Source organism: Ranitomeya imitator, chromosome 2 (genome assembly GCF_032444005.1).
Source record: "Ranitomeya imitator isolate aRanImi1 chromosome 2, aRanImi1.pri, whole genome shotgun sequence".
Taxonomy (NCBI): Eukaryota; Metazoa; Chordata; class Amphibia; order Anura; family Dendrobatidae; genus Ranitomeya; species Ranitomeya imitator.
This window is the reverse complement of record NC_091283.1, coordinates 839,938,280-839,959,736: the sequence shown is the minus strand read 5'-3', so window position 1 is coordinate 839,959,736 and position 21,457 is coordinate 839,938,280.

The window sequence follows — 21,457 nt, the reverse complement described above, 5'->3', positions numbered from 1 at the left end:
CTTAGTATAAAGTGTACTCACTTATGTATAGCACAGTCCCTTAGTATAAAGTGTACTCACTTATGTATAGCACAGTCCCTTAGTATAAAGTGTACTCACTGATGTATAGCACAGTCCCTTAGTATAAAGTGTACTCACTTATGTATAGCACAGTCCCTTAGTATAAAGTTTACTCACTTATGTATAGCACAGTCCCTTAGTATAAAGTGTACTCACTGATGTATAGCACAGTCCCTTAGTATAAAGTGTACTCATTTATGTATAGCACAGTCCCTTAGTATAAAGTGTACTCACTTATGTATAGCACAGTCCCTTAGTATAAAGTGTACTCACTGATGTATAGCACAGTCCCTTAGTATAAAGTGTACTCACTTATGTATAGCACAGTCCCTTAGTATAAAGTGTACTCACTGATGTATAGCACAGTCCCTTAGTATAAAGTGTACTCACTGATGTATAGCACAGTCCTTTAGTATAAAGTGTACTCACTGATGTATAGCACAGTCCCTTAGTATAAAGTTTACTCACTTATGGATAGCACAGTCCCTTAGTATAAAGTGTACTCACTGATGTATAGCACAGTCCCTTAGTATAAAGTGTACTCACTGATGTATAGCACAGTCCCTTAGTATAAAGTGTACTCACTGATGTATAGCACAGTCCCTTAGTATAAAGTGTACTCACTGATGTATAGCACAGTCCCTTAGTATAAAGTGTACTCACTGATGTATAGCACAGTCCCTTAGTATAAAGTGTACTCACTGATGTATAGCACAGTCCCTTAGTATAAAGTGTACTCACTGATGTATAGCACAGTCCCTTAGTATAAAGTGTACTCACTGATGTATAGCACAGTCCCTTAGTATAAAGTGTACTCACTGATGTATAGCACAGTCCCTTAGTATAAAGTGTACTCACTGATGTATAGCACAGTCCTTTAGTATAAAGTGTACTCACTGATGTATAGCACAGTCCCTTAGTATAAAGTGTACTCACTGATGTATAGCACAGTCCCTTAGTATAAAGTGTACTCACTGATGTATAGCACAGTCCCTTAGCTTTGTCGCCTTAAAAGGAGGGGGGACAGACACATTTCCTGCACAGGGGCCCCAAGCTGTCTGTGTCCGCCCGTGCACACCACACTACATGCACATATACACAGATTTATGAAAATGTTCATGGGAGGCTTCTTAGATTTCATAGTGTCTAATGCCTTCAGCTTTTACAAATGGATGAGAAAAAAAGGGAGAAAAGACAAATGACACATGAGAGAGATATGGTCCGTTGTGCACAGGTCTAGAACTAGACACTAAGGTTCTGTGCACACACAGGCGTTGAGTTGAGTGGACCCGTGGAAGTCCGAGTTCTGTTATCTGACCTGAACTTTATTCCCAAGTGTACCAGAACTGTACCTGAACTTGAACCAGGACCTCATTGAGAACTCTGAACTTTGCAGCAGAGTTCTGGGAGAAGGCCGTGTTCGTCATTTCGCACCGGTACGAACCCCAGACTTTTAAGTTAGGGTTTGCTCACCTCTACATAGGAGGTAAAAAAAAGAGTTTTCTAGCTGAAATAACTTCAAGAAATTGAGTTTTTTAGAGGAGTTTTCTTGCTTCCTGAAACGAGATTTTCAAGCATTTTTTGGAGAGATTTTATTTTTCCTAAACTTTTTTTTTTGCAGCCTTTTGATTGGTCACTGACTAGAGCGAATTCCATCAGGAGCCACTGGAAAGAAATGACGAGCGCTTTCTATTCTTCCATCAGGCGCTTATTAAAACCAGAAGAAAAGCAAAATGCTCAAAGACCGAACAGATGAGCGGCAAATTGTTTTACAGCAGAAATTAAGAGAAACAATGTTTTGTGTATTTTATTTTTTGAGCGTCCCGTTCCAAGAGACTCGTCAAAGAAACTCAAGTGTGCACAAACCCTTGGGAGCTTCCCTTCTTGGCCAATATTGGGTTGTGTGCTGATTTCGGCTCCTTCACATTGTACGGAGGACCAGTACCACGTTCCGCTGCTGATATTAGCCGTCCAGGGTTTGCACCCGCAGTGTTCTGTAATCAGTTCACATTAATGAACGCCGCCTTAAACTGATGAAACCCGTGTAGCGCCCACCATCTATAATGCATGGCTCCGGAATCAATTATATAGCTCAATACGGAGATTTATTAGAGGAGGAACCGGCGAGCTGATGAGACCCGCGCAGCCTTTCACCTTCACAGTCCAATCTGGAAGAAAACTACATTACTATTCCATGTCCATCCGGACGGGAGGGAGGAGGGCGGTGTCGGTGCTCAGCGCTGGCAGAATTGTCAGATATTAGTGCGGTTAATAAATAAAACATCCGTATGGATCGCTGAATCATCGGCTTTTACCAGAGATTAGGAAAGCCTCGCTCCGGACAGGGATGTAATTAGTAATGCCGCCATCAGTAGTGTCTCATCCCTGACCAATCCGGAGTATTCCTGCATGTTTCCAGTAATGCCCCATCTCATGCAGCAGTAATGTCCCATCTCGTGCAGCAGTAATGCCCCATCTCATGCAGCAGTAATGCCCCATCTCATGCAGCAGTAATGCCCCATCTTGTGCAGCAGTAATGCCCCATCTCATACAGCAGTAATGCCCCATCTCGTGCAGCAGTAATGCCCCATCTCGTGCAGCAGTAATGCCCCATCTCGTGCAGCAGTAATGCCCCATCTTGTGCAGCAGTAATGCCCCATCTCGTGCAGCAGTAATGCCCCATCTCATGTAGTAGTAATGCCCCATCTCGTGCAACAGTAATGCCCCATCTCATGCAGAAGTAATGTCCCATCTCATGCAGCAGTAGTGCCCCATCTCGTGCAGCAGTAATGTCCCATCTCATGCAGCAGTAGTGCCCCATCTTATGCAGCAGCAATGGCCAATCTCATGCAGCAGTAATGCCTCATCTCGTGCAGCAGTAATGCCCCATCTCATGCAGCAGTGATGCCCCGTCTCATGCAGCAGTAATGTCCCATCTCGTGCAGCAGTAATTCCCTGTCTCATGTAGCAGTAATGCCCCATCTCGTGCAGCAGTAATGCCCCATCTCAAGTAGCAGTAATGTCCCGTCTCATATAGCAGTAATGTCCCATCTCATATAGCAGTAATGCCCCATCTCATGCAGCAGTAATGCCCCATCTCATATAGCAGTAATGTCCCATCTCATATAGCAGTAATGGGAGTCTGGACAGGAAATTAGGCAGAGGCAAGGAGATGCAGACTGAAGCTGAAGCTGGCTGGAGAGAGAGGGAGCCAGATGCAGACTGAGGTCTGCGGAGGACGGGGGTCCACAGAGCTGCGCCTGCCCCACGTGCGGCAGCATCCAAAGAACGAGACATCAGAAGGGAATTGTCTTGTAGCGAGTGAGAAACAAAGTCATAGCAAAGGAGAGGAATATCAGAGGGAGACCAGCCTTGAGCAGACTGCTTCCTTCTGAAGCGCAGAAGTTGGTAGCCAGAACACTGAGGGAGTAAGGCTCTCTATGCTTTACTTCAGAGACTGGCAGGACAGTTAATTCCACGTTGGCTGCCCGACCTTATACCCAGGAGGCACAGTGGCAACTTGTGGGGGGTGGGGCGTTGTAGGGTCCCTGTAAAAAGCCTCAGGTCATCAGTCATACGGGTTTGTCCTATCCATCAGAGGGACAGAGAGAAAGAGACATTACATCTACAATAGTTGTGAGGACCTTACCGAGAAGCTCAGCAGGGAGGAACTACAACACCCAGGTGCTAGAGGAAGGCTACTGATTTCCACCTGGCTAAGGGAACTCTGGATTTGCCTTTGGACCGGCCGGACTCTGCCTGCCCTGTGATCTGGTGCTCTGGACTGTGGACACTGAAGCTTCCAGACAAAAGCAAATTTCCAATTTTATTTTCTCCAGTTAAATAAAAATATTATACATGTTTGGTATCTGCGTACTCATACTGACCTGGAGAAGCATAATGCCGGGTCAGCTTTACGATATAATGAACATGGTAAATAAAAAATAAAAAACAGTTGTGGAATTGGACTATTTTTGAAATTTCTCACAGCATTTGGTATTATTTTTCTGCTTCACATGATCAAATGAATAATGGCATTCAAAAGTACAACTCATCCTGTAAAAAAGAAGCTCTCATACGTCTATATTGACAAAAAAGTAAAATAGTTATGGCTCTTGGAAGAAGGGGAGGAAAAAAACGGAAAATTGCCCAATGTTAAAAAATGGTGGTAGAGCAGGAGGTCGGCGAAATTCTGCATATCGGACTTTACCAGGAGGTCGGTCTCTTTTTGTCAGTGAACCAAGAGGTTTCAAGTAGAAAGTGAATCCTTGCCCAGAATAAAGGAAAGCGAGATCTTCTGAGATCAGAGGAGGTCAGAGACAATTAGGAAGCGATTCCGTCCCCTTATACAAAAATTACAGCCTGTGGAATGTCCAGCAATGTCTGTAAGTTTTTCTTGGACCCAAAACTGACTTCTATGTTTTAACAAGGAGCAACAAAATGTCATGTTAATTAGTCTCCAATATATTATGCATCTGCTCCACAGAAACTGTCTAGAGACATACAGCAGCAGTAATAGTGGATCTCAGGTCAGTAGATCTTCCTGGAGTGGCGCCACTATAGGCTTTATACTAGTAGTATACGTATGTTACTATTGCACGAAAAGTGAATATTCTCTCACAAGAGAATGGGGTCAGTTACGCTAATCACATTCTGATCACACTCTGGTCGCACTTGGACTGAAAGTATGGTCGTCTTCACCTGCCCTTATATTGTTACTTTATCTTAACTATTATTTTAGATGACTGTTCAGAATAAGATGTCCCCTTTATACATAACAGATAACACTGTTGCCATCCATTGCAGTACTCGTATTCTAATGCCCCCCCAGCTTGTCCTTCTGCATACGCTAGTGGAGCGCCCCCAAGGGCAGCGTGGAACTCCGTACCGGGTCCTTCAGTTCACAGGGGGATGTCACGGTCTATGGCCCTTGGAACGTCCGTGTTAAAGGGAAAGGTCTTTAAAGGGATAAGGTTCGTGACGCCACCTGTGGTATTCGGTCAGGGTGACCGACGCTGCTAATGGGTCCGCTGGGGTGATGTTATGGCAGCTAGATCGTATACCTTCCCATAGGTGAAGTGTGTCCCCAGGGCTTCCCAGTGTGTAGATGGTGGATGGTGTGAGGCGCAGTGAAGAACGAGGACACAATGGGTGCAGTCTCTTTACCTTTTTACTGAAGACTTCAGCATCCACAGTCCAGGGCACCAGATCACAGGGCAGGCAGAGTCCGGCCGGTTTGGAGGCAAATCCAGAGTTCCCTTGTCCAGGTAGAAATCAGTAGCCTTTCTCTAGCGCCGTGGTGTTGTAGTACCTTATTGCTAAGCTTTTCATAAGGTCCTCAAAACTGTTGTAGATGTTACAGATGTAATGTCTCTCTCTCTGTCCCCCAGATGGATAGGACAAACCCGTATGACCGGTGGCTTGAGGCGTTTTACAGGGACTCTATCATGCCCCAGCCTCTAAGCGGTGCCACCGTGCCTCCTGGGTATAGGGGCGGATAAGTAATGTGAAATTAGCTGTCCTGCCAGTCTCTGGAGCAAGGCATAAAAGACTGTTGCTCCCTCAGTGTTCCGGCTACCGGGATCCTGCGCCTCAGAAGGAGGCAGCCTGTGTAGGGCAGAACTCCTCTGATATCCACTCCTTAGCTACGACTTCTTCACCATCTCTACAATACAGTTCTCCTTCAGTGTCTCTTTCTACAAGCTGCAGCTCTCAGGGCATGCACAGCTACATGTCCTTCTGTCTTAGCCTCTGACAGGATCCCACCCATGTCAGGGACCAACTACCTGAGCGAAGCTCAGCCAGCAACTCCTCCCCAGGCAACGAGTTTTACCTAAGTGTGAGGAGTGCCCTAATAAATAGGAGCAGAGCTCCCCCTGGTGGCCTGGAGTGTGAAATGTGTTGCATGTTTGTGATACCTGGATTCAGTTGTCCTTCTTTGCCTCTAAACGTATCATCACTCCCCCCTAGAGGAGAACGATATTACTGCAACGACCAGGACCCTGGGGCGCTGCACTAGCTCTGATTTTCAGTTGTCTCTGAGCACTAAGTGCTGAGTAGCTGCTATGATTCCAGCTTTACTGTCTCTTAGTAATACATGTTCAGAAGCAGCATCAGTATTGAGAACGTTATACAGCAGTACTTAGCAGTGTAACTGTGAATCCAGCGCTACTGGATGGGAGAACTACAATACCCAGATAGATTAGCGAAATTAGGATTATTTAGTCTAGAAAAAAGATGACTGAGGGGCGATCTAATAACCATGTATAAGTATATAAGGGGACAATACAAATATCTCACTGAGGATCTGTTTATACCAAGGAAGGTGACGGGTACAAGGGGGCATTCTTTGCGTCTGGAGGAGAGAAGGTTTTTCCACCAACATAGAAGAGGATTCTTTACTGTTAGGGCAGTGAGAATCTGGAATTGCTTGCCTGAGGAGGTGTTGATGGCGAACTCAGTCGAGGGGTTCAAGAGAGGCCTGGATGTCTTCCTGGAGCAGAACAATATTGTATCATACAATTATTAGGTTCTGTAGAAGGACGTAGATCTGGGGATTTATTATGATGGAATATAGGCTGAACTGGATGGACAAATGTCTTTTTTCGGCCTTACTAACCATGTTACTATGTTACTATGATAGCATACAACAGCATGTGGGACATTATATGCAGTACTGAGCAGTGTAGCTGTGAATCCAGCTCTACTGATAACATTCAACAGCATGGAGGATATTATACAGCAGTACTGAGCAGTGTAGCTGTGAATCCAGCTCTACTGATAAGATGCAACAGCATGGAGGATATTATATAGCAGTACAGAGCTATGTAGCTGAGAAAAAAGCTCTGTAGTGAGGAAAAACAACTTACTTGAAAGCATCTATACAAGGCATGATGCTATAAATCAGTGCCGAGCAGTGGAACTGTGAATTTCGCTATGTGTGACATAAATTGCTTACTAGAAATGTGCAACAGCATGGAGAATATAAAACAGCAATACTAACCTGTGAATCCAGCTGTAGAGTGAGAAAATACAACTCGCTAGAAAGTATTCATGAAGTGCATAACATTATATATAGGCTAACATACTCAGCAGTGCAACTGTGAATCCAGCTCTGTGGTTAGCTAAAATACTTACTGGAAAGCATCCACAGAATCCATGGTAATATGCATCATTACTGTGCAGTGTGGCAGTGAATCCAGCTCTGTTGTGAGATAACATACTTTCTAGATAATTTTTTTTTTTTGCTTTCTAGATAATTGGTATGTTTGCATTATTGATCAGGTCAGGATATTTGAGAGGATTGCAATGATTATTACTGTAACACATGGGTACTCTTAACACATGGGAAGAAAAATGGCTTAATGTATGTGATGAAAAATCAAAGTTGGAAAATCCTCAGGAAAAAAACCTCTTCAGTATTATTATTAGAAAGGATGGGAGGTGGTCATTGTAGGCTGAAGATGAAAAAAGCTGAAAAGCCTGGGAAGCTGTAATGAAGGTTATGATGAGACAGCTGAAAGGTTTGCTGAGCGTGCACACATTACATAGATGGATAATTCTGCATAAGGCGAGATTATAATAGATCAGAAGGTGAAGCTGGAGCGAGGGTCTGCAAGTTCCCTTATCTGTTTCCTGCCCTCTTTTTCCATTTGTTTCCCCCCAGGTAAAGAACACGTTGGCGGAAGGATCGTTGTGATTTCATCATTGAGGGTTATTTCAGACTTGCAATTCTTCTTTAATGCCCCGGATCGCTCTGCCGGGCGCCTCTGCCCTTTTCATATTGCTTCTATGTTCCACTTGACATGAGTTAATAAAATAACACTTTAATGCCCGAGGTTCTCCTCTTCTATCCTCAGATGTCTGAGTCACTGTTGCATCAAACTTTAGATGAAAAATGGAAAAGAAAGAAATCTATAACTGACATGATGGAAGGACGTGCAAAGCACCAGGATGGTCTGACAATAGCATAAACCAGAAGAAAAATTATCATATAATATTAATGAAAAAATATTAACTTTTCCTTAGAGACTACAGAGGACAAGGAGAGAAAAATCCGTGCAAAACATCGTAATTCCTACATGAAATGCATTAGTTAAATTATTGTCTACAGGGAGCAATATAATAGCGGTTATATTCTTGTACATAGGAGCAGTATTATAGTAGTTATATTCTTGTACATAGGGGCAGTATTATAGTAGTTATATTCTTGTACATAGGAGCAGTATTATAGTAGTTATATTCTTGTACATAGGGGCAGTATTATAGTAGTTATATTCTTGTACATAGGAGCAGTGTTATAGTAGTTATATTCTTGTACATAGGAGCAGTATTATAGTAGTTATATTCTTGTACATAGGAGCAGTATTATAGTAGTTATATTCTTGTACATAGGAGCAGTATTATAGTAGTTATATTCTTGTACATAGGAGCAGTATTATAGTAGTTATATTCTTGTACATAGGAGCAATATTATAGTAGTTATATTCTTGTACATAGGAGCAGTATTATAGTAGTTATATTCTTGCACATAGGAGCAATATTATAGTAGTTATATTCTTGTACATAGGAGCAGTATTATAGTAGTTATATTCTTGTACATAGGAGCAATATTATAGTAGTTATATTCTTGTACATAGGAGCAGTATTATAGTAGTTATATTCTTGTACATAGAAGCAATATTATAGTAGTTATATTCTTGTACATAGGGACAGTATTATAGTAGTTATATTCTTGTACATAGGGGCAGTATTATAGTAGTTATATTCTTGTACATAGGAGCAGTATTATAGTAGTTATATTCTTGTACATAGGAGCAGTATTATAGTAGTTATATTCTTGTACATTGGGGCAGTATTATAGTAGTTATATTCTTGTACATAGCGGCAGTATTATAGTAGTTATATTCTTGTACATAGGGGCAGTATTATAGTAGTTATATTCTTGTACATAGGGGCAGTATTATAGTAGTTATGTTCTTGTACATAGGGGCAGTATTATAGTAGTTATATTCTTGTACATAGGGGCAGTATTATAGTAGTTATATTCTTGTACATAGGAGCAGTATTATAGTAGTTATATTCTTGTACATAGGGGCAGTATTATAGTAGTTATATTCTTGTACATAGGGGCAGTATTATAGTAGTTATATTCTTGTACATAGGAGCAGTATTATAGTAGTTACTAGATTGTGGCCCGATTCTAATGCATCGGGTATTCTAGTTTATGCATGTCCCCGTAGTATATGGACAATGATGATTCCAGAATTCGCGGCAGACTGTGCCCGTCGCTGATTGGTCGAGGCAAACTTTATGACATCATCATCGCCATGGCAACCATTATGACATCTACGTCGATACTGTGCCCGTCACTGAATCAGAAACGTGAGATGTCTACGTCCTTTATGACATCATCGTCGCTGTGCCCGTTGCTGATTGGTCGAGGCCGCCAGGCGGCCTCGACCAATCAGAGACGTGGGATTTCCAGGACAGACAGACAGACAGACAGACGGAAAAACCCTTAGGCAATTATATATATAGATATTCTTGTACATAGCGGGCAGTATTATAGTAGTTATATTCTTGTACATAGGGGCAGTATTACAGTAGCTATATTCTTGTACATAGGGGCAGTATTATAGTAGTTATATTCTTGTACATAGGAGCAGTATTATAGTAGTTATATTCTTGTACATAGGAGCAGTATTATAGTAGTTATATTCTTGTACATAGGAGCAGTATTATAGTAGTTATATTCTTGTACATAGGAGCAGTATTATAGTAGTTATATTCTTGTACATAGGAGCAGTATTATAATAGTTATATTCTTGTACATAGGGGCAGTATTATATTAGTTATATTCTTGTACATAGGGGCAGTATTATAGCAGTTATATTCTTGTACATAGGAGCAGTATTACATAGTAACATAGTAACATAGTTAGTAAGGCCGAAAAAAGACATTTGTCCATCCAGTTCAGCCTATATTCCATCATAATAAATCCCCAGATCTACGTCCTTCTACAGAACCTAATAATTGTATGATACAATATTGTTCTGCTCCAGGAAGACATCCAGGCCTCTCTTGAACCCCTCGACTGAGTTCGCCATCACCACCTCCTCAGGCAAGCAATTCCAGATTCTCACTGCCCTAACAGTAAAGAATCCTCTTCTATGTTGGTGGAAAAACCTTCTCTCCTCCAGACGCAAAGAATGCCCCCTTGTGCCCGTCACCTTCCTTGGTATAAACAGATCCTCAGCGAGATATTTGTATTGTCCCCTTATATACTTATACATGGTTATTATAGTAGTTATATTCTTGTACATAGGAGCAGTATTATAGTAGTTATATTCTTGTACATAGGGAGCAGTATTATAGCAGTTATATTCTTGTACATAGGAGCAGTATTATAGTAGTTATATTCTTGTACATAGGGAGAAGTATTATAGTAGTTATATTCTTGTACATAGGAGCAGTATTATAGTAGTTATATTCTTGTACATAGGAGCAGTATTATAGTAGTTATATTCTTGTACATAGGGGCAGTATTATAGTAGTTATATTCTTGTACATAGGAGCAGTATTATAGTAGTTATATTCTTGTACATAGGAGCAGTATTATAGTAGTTATATTCTTGTACATAGGGGGCAGTATTATAGTAGTTATATTCTTGTACATAGAAGCAGTATTATAGTAGTTATATTCTTGTACATAGGGGTAGTATTATAGTAGTTATATTCTTGTACATAGGAGCAGTATTATAGCAGTTATATTCTTGTACATAGGGAGCAGTATTATAGCAGTTATATTCTTGTACATAGGAGCAGTATTATAGTAGTTATATTCTTGTACATAGGGGCAGTATTATAGTAGTTATATTCTTGTACATAGGAGCAGTATTATAGCAGTTATATTCTTGTACATAGGAGCAGTATTATAGTAGTTATATTCTTGTACATAGGGGCAGTATTATAGTAGTTATATTCTTGTACATAGGAGCAGTATTATAGTAGTTATATTCTTGTACATAGGAGCAGTATTATAGTAGTTATATTCTTGTACATAGGAGCAGTATTATAGTAGTTATATTCTTGTACATAGGGGCAGTATTATAGTAGTTATATTCTTGTACATCGGGGCATTATTATTGTAGTTATATTCTTGTACATAGAAGCAGTATTATAGTAGTTATATTCTTGTACATAGGAGCAATATTATAGTAGTTATATTTTTATACATAGGGGGCAGTATTATAGTAGTTATATTCTTGCACATAGGAGCAGTATTATAGTAGTTATATTCTTGTACATAGGAGCAGTATTATAGTAGCTATATTCTTGAACATAGAAGCAGTATTATAGTAGTTATATTCTTGTACATAGGATCAGTATTATAGTAGTTATATTCTTGTATATGGGGAGTATTATAGTAGTTATATTCCTGTACATAGGAGCAGTATTATAGTAGTCATATTATTGTACATAGGAGCAGTATTATAGTAGTTATATTCTTGTACATAGGAGCAGTATTATAGTAGTTATATTCTTGTACATAGCGGGCAGTATTATAGTAGTTATATTCTTGTACATAGGGGGCAGTATTATAGTAGTTATATTCTTGTACATAGGGGGCAGTATTATAGTAGTTATATTCTTGTACATAGGAGCAGTATTATAGTAGTTATATTCTTGTACATAGGAGCAGTATTATAGTAGTTATATTCTTGTACATAGGAGCAGTATTATAGTAGTTATATTCTTGTACATAGGAGCAGTATTATAGTAGTTATATTCTTGTACATAGGGAGCAGTATTATAGTAGTTATATTCTTGTACATAGGGAGCAGTATTATAGTAGTTATATTCTTGTGCATAAGAGCAGTATTATAGTAGTTATATTCTCGTACATAGAGGGCAGTATTACAGTAGTTACATTCTTACACAGTGGCTCCCATCAGCCGACGCCTTCTGCCACTAAAGGCCCCTTCACATTTAGCGACGCTGCAGCGATACCGACAACGATCCGGATCGCTGCAGCGTCGCTGTTTGGTCGCTGGAGAGCTGTCACACAGACCGCTCTCCAGCGACCAACGATGCCGGTAACCAGGGTAAACATCGGGTAACTAAGCGCAGGGCCGCGCTTAGTAACCCGATGTTTACCCTGGTTACCATCCTAAAAGTAAAAAAAACAAACAGTACATACTTACCTAACGCTGTCTGTCCTCCAGCGCTGTGCTCTGCACTCCTCCTGTACTGTCTGTGTGAGCACAGCGGCCGGAAAGCAGAGGCTCTGCTTTCCGGCTGACTGACGCTCACAGCCAGTGCAGGAGGAGTGCAGAGCACAGCGCTGGAGGACAGACAGCGTTAGGTAAGTATGTACTGTTTGTTTTTTTTACTTTTAGGATGGTAACCAGGGTAAACATCGGGTTACTGAGCGCGGCCCTGCGCTTAGTTACCCGATGTTTACCCTGGTTACCAGTGAAGACATCGCTGGATCGGTGTCACACACGCCGATCCAGCGATGTCAGCAGGAGTCCAGCGACCAAATAAAGTTCTGGACTTTCTTCAGCGACCAACGATCTCCCAGCAGGGGCCTGATTGTTGGTCGCTGTCACACATAACGATTTTATTAACGATATCGTTGCTACATCACAAAAAGCAACGATATCGTTAACAATATCGTTATGTGTGAAGGTACCTTTACAACTGTGAGATCTGGAGAGGCTGATGGGAGTATTCATCAGCTGCCGCCTGCACACTAAATAAGTAATAAAAAAAAAAAGTAATTGGTTCTCCTGTATTTTTGATAATCAACCAGTCAAAACTGACAGCTGCGGGCTGCGAGTCTCGGCTGTCAGCTTTAGCAAGGCTGGGTATCAAGAACAGAGGGGTCCCCACGCTATTTTTTAAATTTATTTAATCAAATAATTATAAAAACTGCGCTAAAAATCTTGTTTGTTTTTGGTAGAATTCGGTTTTCTGTAAACTTTTTACTCCATCATCAGATTAAAGATCCGCAATAAATCTTTAAACAGACAGGTATTGTTTTATGTTGCTGCTGTTTTTCCTTCACCCTTTCTTTCTATCTGCGGTGAGTATCTCTATAACTATCATGTGATGTTTGCTGGGATTGCGTCTCCCCGGGTTAATATCGCGTTTACAGACATTGCTTTTACGCAGCCTGTCTAAACAGAAAAGATCAAAATATTTCCTTCTCATTTGAGCATGTTGTGCAGTTAAATGTAACACCAAAATAATGATGCAGGTGAAGATTATACTGCACCGTCCGTCTCTCCGGGTCATTGTAAGCACAGATAGTGCTACTTTCCTGTCTCTATACCTGAGAGATCAGTAGCGTCCACACTTATCTAACCACATGTGCGGAATAAACTGTAACAACATTTTACTAATGTAGGTGCAGTTTGGATTGCGTTTCCATGTTGGTGTTACAGGCACAGATAGTACTACCTCCTTTTCTCTTTTTACTCACCTGTGTACATTGTAATATAGACACCTCTATCATTACTCGTGGTTAGAGCTGGAGCCTCCTTGTTCTTGCTTCTTGGCATAGGAATCTTATATCTTGGAAACTTGCAGGAAGGGAGAAATAAATCTGACGGTATATGTAATGGATACCCAATGAGGCTTCTGGATCGCCCGCCAGCGCAGCGGGGTACTCGGTACCGGGTCCGGTCTTAAAGGGAATGTCACGGTGGCTGCGACCAGGTCCGTTGCCCTGGGCGCCCAATTAAAGGGAAAAGTCTTTATAGGGATTTTTAATGTCTATTGTTCATGACGCCACCTGTGGTATTCGGTCAGTACGGACCGATGCTGCTTAAAGGGGTCCTCTGGAGTGGTATTTTTGCAGCAAGATGGTAACGCTTCCCACAGGTGAAGTTGGGTCCCCAGGGCTCACAAGGTGTGTGGTAAAGATGGTGTATGCCGACAAATAAGTGGAGGACACAGAGTTTGCAGTCTTTTATCTGGTTTACCGAAGGTAGCAGTCCTCAGTCCAGGGTACCAGGTGTAGGGTATCTGTAGTCTGGCCGGCTTGGAGGCAATAAGGGATCCCACTTCAGGTGCTTCAGGTGAGGTCCGTAAGCCTTTCCTACTTGCGCCAGATGATGAGGTCCCTGCGGCTTAAAGCTTGCTGACAGGGTCCCCTCTCTCCTGTCCTAAGACAAATGTCTGCACGAAAGGCAGTGCAAGCCGGTTTATAGGATCTCTTAGATGACCCAACTCTAAGGTTACTGCTTCAGCTTAGACTTGTTACAGATAATTGACATATAGTACTATGTAGGGTTGAGCGAAACGGATCGGTCATTTTCAGAAGTCGCCGACTTTTGGCAAAGTCGGGTTTCATGAAACCCGACCCGATCCCTGTGTGAGGTCGTCCATGAGGTCGGCGATCTTCTTATCGGGTATCGGAATTCCGATACCGAGTTCCGATATTTTTGCGATATCGGGAATCGGTTTCGGGATCCATATTTATTTGTAAAATAAAGAATAAAAATAAAAAATATTGATATACTCACCCTCGGACGCGCCCTGGTTCTAACCGGCAGTCTCCCCTCCTAAAAATGAGCGAGTGAAGGACCTGCGGTGACGTCGCGGCTTGTGATTGGTAGCGTGAGTGGTCACATGAGCGGTCACGCGACCAATCACAAGCCGCGACGTCATCGAAGGTCCTTCACTTGCTCATTCTTTGGAAGGAAGGCTGCCGGCTAGAACCAGGGCGCGTCCGAGGGTGAGTATATCCCTATTTTTTATTTTTATTCTTTATTTTACACATTAATATGGATCCCAGGGCCTGAAGGAGAGTTTCCTCTCCTTCAGACCCTGGGAACCATTAGTATCCCATTGCACTGCATTGGGTTTCGTGTTTCGGCCGACCCCGACCCCGACTTTTCTATAGGATCGGCCGATTTCACTCGACCCGACTTTTGAGAAAGTCGGGTTTCGTGAAACCCGACTCGACCCTATAAAAATAAAAGTCGCTCAACCCTAGTACTATGCCCTCCGGTTCTGTCACGCGTCTTGGAGAACAACACTACCTCAGGCTCCCGGTACCTGGCTTCTGCGCTCTGGCTCTGGGGGTATCCTTCCGCTGTCCCCCTCATGAGCCCTTTCTTCCACTGTGCTTCTTCCCTCTAAGCTGCTTTGCAATTCAACTCTCCTTCTAATTCTTTTCAGGGGTAGCAGCTCCCTCTTGGCTGCTCGCCCCTCCGTCTGCTCCAGACGTCCTTCTACTCTCCTCACTAACTACAAACTGACTCACTCCTCCTCCAGACCAGGATACATATAGCTAAGGGACGCTCCCCTAAATCTGGGTCCTGAGCTCCCCCTCCTGGCCTAGATTCAGATGTGTTGAAGGTAAGTGCCTTACCTGATGGAAAAAATCCCACTTGCCTGCAAGCGTGACACCACCCTCCCAAAAGGGAAGGCAACATCACTGCAGCAACCGGTTACCTGGGGTGCTGCACTTCTTCACAAAGTAATGGTGGATAATGTACCTGACCATCCTGGATGCAAATTTGGGTACAAAGAAAAAGACCCCATCTCATCAGGGAAATGTGCCGTAATGTAGCACATGGTCAGATGAAGTCGTCTGGTCCGCACTGTCATGGCTGCAGCAGATTTATGAGTTTTGTCTGTTTTGCTCCTTTCCATTAGTTTTTACCCTTTTCCATGTAGATGTTCTGTATGATTCTCCATAACAGATGGAGACCTGTCTCCTCCGCACGGATGATGGATGCACCAGCCGCAGACTTCCATTCACTTATCCGGCCTCTTCATTTGTAACTTTGTAACAAGTGTCCTATCCAGGAGTAATATGAAGGATGATGTTTTTCTTCGAAAAAAATTACTTACATTTCATCATCCTTCTGGCTCAATCCATTCGCCTTTTGCATTTTGCAGTCTTCATTATGAAATAAATGAAGGTTATATTGTGTTTCTCCCCCATAAGGCTGCCTATATTGTGGGATCTCTTTATTTCCTTCTCCTATGACTGTATGAAGATTGAGTTAATGTAGCGGAATAATTGGATAGATCTGTCAGGAGAGCTGCACCGTATAGCAATTTTGCTTTTTCTAAAAGAAAATTCCACAATTGCATAAAAAGAAAGGCGCATACGCTGATTCAGTAATAGGCGGCTCTAGGATTAGGCATGATAACTGGATTCCGGCTCTCATTGTTTGTGTTTTATCAGAGAATGCAGATTTCAGCTCTTACCCACAATACAATGAACTGGATACATTATATGTACAAAGCACAGGTTCATTTATAAGCGTTATTTGTAAATATTTATCAGGAATGTATCTGCATATGAGATGTTAGCAATCGCCCTTAAGTTGTAGCCGTCGGGACTAGTAGTGTCATGCTGATTGACAGCCTGCTCTCTGCTGCCTAATTGGGGGAGGCTGTTGGTCAATCAGCATGACGCCAGTAGTCCCGCCATTTCAACAGGAAGAGAAACCGCTGCTCTGCTGACAGGGAGCAGCTGGATCTCTGGCAGGAGCGGTCAATGACAGGCCGCAGGTACATCAAGCAGGGAGTTTCCTCTGTTAGCAACTACATGCCTATTTTATTTAAAGTCCCCTTTAAGTTGCACCAAATTCAGGACCACCAGAAATGTTATTATTATCTAATAGTGATGAGCGAGTGTACTCGTTGCTCGGGTTTTCCAGAGCACGTTCGGGGGTCCTCCTGAGTATTTGTAACTGCTCGGAGATTTAGTTTTCATCACCGCAGCTGAATGATTTACAGCTACTAGCCAGCCTGAGTACATATGGGGGTTGCCTGGTTGCTAGGGAATCCCCACTATTATCTACCCATTGCTCTAGATCACCAGGGATGTGGCTAGTATCCACTGATTGACCTGGGCTTCCAGAAAAGTTGCTATTATCAACTCATTGACCCACACCGCTATGGATTTTATTATTATCTATCCATTGTCCTAGACCACCATGAATGTTATTATTATACAAATGACATGCCCACCAGGGCCCTTGGGTACTCGGAACCGGGTCGGACAGTTCTTTGGGGAAGTCACGGGGCCATGACCCGTCTCCGTGGTCCTGGCTGTGCTGAAAAATGGGGAATATGTATATGGGATTTAACGTGACGCCACCTGTGGTATTTGGCAACGAATGGCCGATGCTGCTAAAGGAGACAGCTGGGGCTGATGGTGACACAGCTGGGATGGTTCTGCTCCCCACAGGTGGAGCGGGGCTCCAGGGCTACCGGTCCCATCTATGTCAGGCTTCGCGTACCTTGTGGTGCAGGACTCAGGGCGCAAGAGATCACTGAATCACACAAGGGCTGTAGTTTGCTTTTCCTTTACTTGATGGTTGATAGTACAGACCGGGGCACTGGTAACACATCGTGATGTAGAGCCGGGCAGCCTGGAAGCAATTTTGGATACACCTGTCCTGATAGGTACGGAGGTCTTCCTTCTGCGCTGTTCTCCCTTTTTCCTTGCTGCCTCAGAGCTCACTCTCCTGCTGCTAACTGTCTCTCTCTGTTTTTTAAAACCAATCCGTTGCCTGCATGGCAAGCAGCTCGAGCCTATCACAGGTGCCGCTCCTTTGTGTCGGCTCCAGGCTCTGGTATGTTGCTGTGCCACCAGGTATTAGATCAGGCCAGGAGACCTGTAGTCCCCTGCCCCCCGGATTTAGCTGCCGGGACTTCAGTACCCACACAACCACGGACTCCGGTATCTGGTTCCTAGCACTCTCCTCTGGGGCGAGTTTAATCACAGCTCCACTCCCCAGTTTCTGGTCTACTTCTCTCCTACTGACACCTGGTAAGGGGACCCCTCCTTGCTTCCAGGCATGACATTACTCCCTGTGAGGGAGGCAATGCCTCTGTGGCAACCGGACTCCTGGGAGGCAATGCCACTGTGGCAACTGGGCTCCTGGGGTGTCACACACCCATTGCCCATTGTTGGTCAGAGAAGGAGCTGGACTCCATTTCATCATTTTTACCCCCCATTTTTATAAATGGTATCATCTTTTGGTAAAGAGGCATTTTGGACCCCGTGAACTCCAGTCCTCGGGTGTTACTACTCCAATACACCTGCAATCATGACATGGGAGTTTGCTTACTTTTTTCTGCACTTTAGTCACAGCAGATTTGTCATCGCTCTCTCATTTTTTGCTCGCCATAATTGTTTTCAAGGGCATCGGTGTAGCACCAAGAGACAATATCTACCTGCTGTATACACCAGCGAGCGCATGGTCACCACATTGCAAAGTGATCCAAGAGTCAAGTGATTGCTGATGGAGATCGTTCTAATGAGTCGTCCTCCTAATGAGGGAGACACCTCCGACCTTTCGGGACACCTTGTCCTAATAAATAATCTGCTCAGGGAGGATTGTATGGAGAGTGGGTCTGAATCAGTAATAAGCCGATGTAAGTCGGGGACGCGAGGTTCCCAGAGCTGAATACACGGGAAAACAAGTCATTATCTCCACGGTCAGCGCTGACTTTGAAGCAGAAGGCTGTGTATGTAAATCATCAAGAATTCATTAGTGCACAGGTCTCCGCACTGGGATGCTGCAATGTAACACAAACCTCCAGGTACGGAAGCAATGCACGGCCTACAGATTACCCTGCATGTTCACGTATGTCCACATGAGCGAGCAATGAAATCTGCTGGAAACACAATTTGCTACACCAGACATGTCATAAGGGTTCGTTTTAAAGAGACAATCCATATTTACAAAAGTTACTGTGTGTTCAATGCAACTGGCAACATTGTATCACTGCAGAGATTAAAAAGAAAAACTAAAATTATAGCAAATATTTATTGTTATTGCAGCACATAAAACATTTACTATATATTCTAGCAAATGGGAGACCTCCATCTAGCTTAGATGGGAGGGTGGTCTGGCTTACTAAATCCTGAATAAATTAAGGGGATGTACTATCAAGAACAGAGAAAAGCTGTATAATGAATCCGGAGGACCCAACACACCCAAGTGTGGCACAGACAGCCCATTGATTGCAATTAACAATGTGTAATACTTCGTTTCCCCTGTGGAGGTGCTGCAGGGAAATCAATCAGTGCACTCCAGATTAAAGCGGAGCTTCCGGGGCGACACTTTACAGTCTATTTACTGTCACCCTTCTATATTTCTCACTCATTAAAACCAGATATTGATAAATATTAATTTTTCTAATAACCTTAATAAAAGAGTGTTACAGAAAAAAAGGACGTAAGAAGCAGTAGACAGTAAATTTCATAGAATCCTAGAATGTTAGAGTTGGAAGGGACCTTTGGGATCCTTGTATCCAACCTGCTCAATGCAGGAGTCACTAAACCATCTCGGACAGATGTCTGTCCAGCCTCTGTGTGAAGACTTCCATTGAAGGAGAACTCACCACCTCTCGTGGCCGCCTGTTCCCCTCATTGATCGCCCTCACTGTCAAAAAGTTTTTCTAATCTGTATCTTCTCCCTTTCAGTTTCATCTCATTGCTTCTCATGCTTCCATGTGTAGATGAGAATGATAACTGTTAGTAAATTAACTATAGGGGCGCACTACCAATGGAGAATAATCACACATAAAATATCATTTAAAGGGGAGGTGCTACAAAGGTAGTAAAAATAGTCAATGGAGGCAAGGAGAAAAAGACTAACCAATGGGAGTGCACACTGCAGTACGAAGAGATAACACTTTTTATTAATACTTAACACACAAGTGAATTACAAGCAGTTAAAAAAGTAACAAAAGCAGTGGGGTCCCAGAACCGGATAACCAGAAAGTATATCACTTACATAATAAGCAAGCACAATCTTACAAGTAAAGCAGTACCAAGCAATATAGACATCAGTATACAGACATCAGTATCTATAATATAACGCTGGGAGCGTCACTCTGTCCGAAGCCTCTATAGACTGCGCAAGCGCCGGCGCAGTCTGGGCCTCACAGAGCGACGCTCCCGGGAGATCGCGGTATGCGTAAGCACTGAACGCATACCGCGATCTCCACCGGAGAGTCAGGGACCGCCAGGAGGGAGGGTAAGTATACTCACCTTTCCCGGTTCCAGCGCTGCTTGCGGCTCCGTCTCCCGACTCCTCTGCTCCCGGCTCCGGAGGGCGCGGACTGCGCAGGCGCCGATTCCTGCTGCCGGAATCGGCGCCTGCGCAGTCCCCGCTTTCCGGCGCCATTTTCTTGAAGACATACCTGCAGTGGAGCCGGACGATAGGTGAGTATGGTATTTTTTTTTTTTTTATATGGCAGCAGCATTCGGGGGCATACACACTGGAGCGGGGGGCATATAATACAATGGTGGCGCAGGATGGCAGCAGCACATGACAGAACGGGCGCAGGATGGCAGCAGCACATGACAGAACGGGCGCAGGATGGCCGCAGCACATGACAGAACGGGCGCAGGATGGCAGCAGCACATGACAGAACGGGCGCAGGATGGCAGCAGCACATGACAGAACAGGCGCAGGATGGCCGCAGCACATGACAGAACGGGCGCAGGATGGCCGCAGCACATGACAGAACGGGCGCAGGATGGCAGCAGCACATGACAGAATGGGCGCAGGATGGCAGCAGCACATGACAGAACGGGCGCAGGATGGCAGCAGCACATGACAGAACGGGCGCAGGATGGCCGCAGCACATGACAGAACGGGCGCAGGATGGCCGCAGCACATGACAGAACGGGCGCAGGATGGCCGCAGCACATGACAGAACGGGCGCAGGATGGCAGCAGCACATCCTGCACGGGCGCAGGATGGCAGCAGCACATGACAGAACGGGCGCAGGATGGCAGCAGCACATGACAGAACAGGGGCGCAGGATGGCAGCAGCACATGACAGAACAGGGGCGCAGGATGGCCGCAGCACATGACAGAACGGGCGCAGGATGGCCGCAGCACATGACAGAACGGGCGCAGGATGGCAGCAGCACATGACAGAACGGGCGCAGGATGGCAGCAGCACATGACAGAACGGGCGCAGGATGGCAGCAGCACATGACAGAACGGGCGTAGGATGGCAGCAGCACATGACAGAACGGGCGCAGGATGGCCGCAGCACATGACAGAACGGGCGCAGGATGGCAGCAGCACATGACAGAACGGGCGCAGGATGGCAGCAGCACATGACAGAACGGGCGCAGGATGGCAGCAGCACATGACAGAACGGGCGCAGGATGGCCGCAGCACATGACAGAACGGGCGCAGGATGGCAGCAGCACATGACAGAACGGGCGCAGGATGGCAGCAGCACATGACAGAACGGGCGCAGGATGGCAGCAGCACATGACAGAACGGGCGCAGGATGGCAGCAGCACATGACAGAACGGGCGCAGGATGGCAGCAGCACATGACAGAACGGGCGCAGGATGGCAGCAGCACATGACAGAACGGGCGCAGGA